Genomic DNA, 1,626 nt, shown 5'->3' with positions numbered 1-1,626 from the left:
GTTGACTAAAGAATATAGAAACACAGTAAATGGATGTGAATACCAGATACAGTATGTGTGAAGGAGTAGGGTCTGAGGAAAGACATTTGGAAGAAAAATAGAAAGTTAAGGCATTAATGGGACAAAGAAATGTGGTATTATCTGTTGAAGATATTTTATAGTTTTAGCATCTGGACTGGGGAGAAATGTTCACATGTTGAAATAGTCACTTTGTAAGCTAAATAATGTGATTGAATGTATAAAAGAAAAAGAAATAAAAAATGTAAAAAAAAATCAAAGAAAAAGAAAAAATAATGAGAAAAATAATAATAATAATAATCTGAAAAAAATGATGAAAACTATTTGATGTTGATGATGATGTGGATAGTAATGTCTTTGTCTTGACTGATATGTATGGTAAACATACTGGAAAAAGAAATATAATACACTGTAAAGATATATGTGATTAAATGTAATATAAAAATTATGATAATAAATAAAATAAAATAATTTTTAAAAACAAAGAATTTACAGATAATCCTCAAAATTTATTTTTCATTATACTTTTTTTTCAGAGAGAGAGAGATTTTTGCTATAGGGTGTGTGTGCTCACTAGAGGCAGAGAGACAGAAAATGAGAAATCACCTTCCAGGGGAATGGCCATGCTGCAATCCCTTTTCCTCCGTTCCCCCCTTGGGATTTTGGACATGCACACACACGTGCCCAACATGAGTTTTAAGCCACTAAGTCTGGGATTCGAACTGCAACCAACTACGTAGGAGTCCAGGGACGTAGCCATTATGCCATGTGCTGGTCCCTCATACTTTTAATTTTCACTTTTACCTTACCCTATGTAGTAAGTGTACTAGCAATTTAATACCAAGAGCTAAAATGTATACTCATTTATGTGTCCCTGCCTGTCACATAGCATAGGTGCTAAGTGTTTTTTTTTTTCAAAGATAAAATAAGGGCAACAGAATATATAGAATCTGAATCATCTACAAATTGCAGGGTATATTCTTTCTTTATTATCCATGTATAGATTCAAGATGAAATTTTGCCTTGATGAACCTCATGCAAATGTTTTTCAATGATTATGCTCACATTCGATAGCACTACATATATATATATACAACTCAACGTCTATAAGCAGGCATTTTAATATTTATAGGCTATTTTCATTTTTAATCTCTTTAAGCCACAAAATGCACTGTGAGATGATTTATGTTCAAGGCACTTTGCTTGAAGCTGTGTGTGAGGAACAAAAGTGTTATATTTACGTCAATACTTGCTTTGAAATATAAAAGTTTACTTCAACTAAAAATAGCATACTTCTAAAATTTTTTTAGTTTTTAATTTTTGCTATAGGGCTCATGCACTTGCCAGAGAGAGAGAGAAAAAGTGACAAATCACCCCCCTCCGGGGGGGTTTAGCCATACCATCATCTTTTCTCCTTAAATCTTGGGGTTTGGGGCATGCATGCACATGTGCCCAGTGTGATTCTCAATCCACCAGGTTCAGGACTCAACCCAAAAAGATGGCCATGTGGGATCCAGTGCCTTAACCTGCAAGCTAGTTACTGGCCCCCAAAGTAGTATTTACCGTTTTTTTTTTGTTTTTTTTTTTTTGTTTTTTTTTTTTTTTGGG

Source organism: Tupaia chinensis, unplaced genomic scaffold (assembly GCF_000334495.1).
Source record: "Tupaia chinensis unplaced genomic scaffold, TupChi_1.0 Scaffold000288_2, whole genome shotgun sequence".
NCBI lineage: Eukaryota > Metazoa > Chordata > Mammalia > Scandentia > Tupaiidae > Tupaia > Tupaia belangeri.
Note: the sequence above shows the minus strand (reverse complement) of the source record.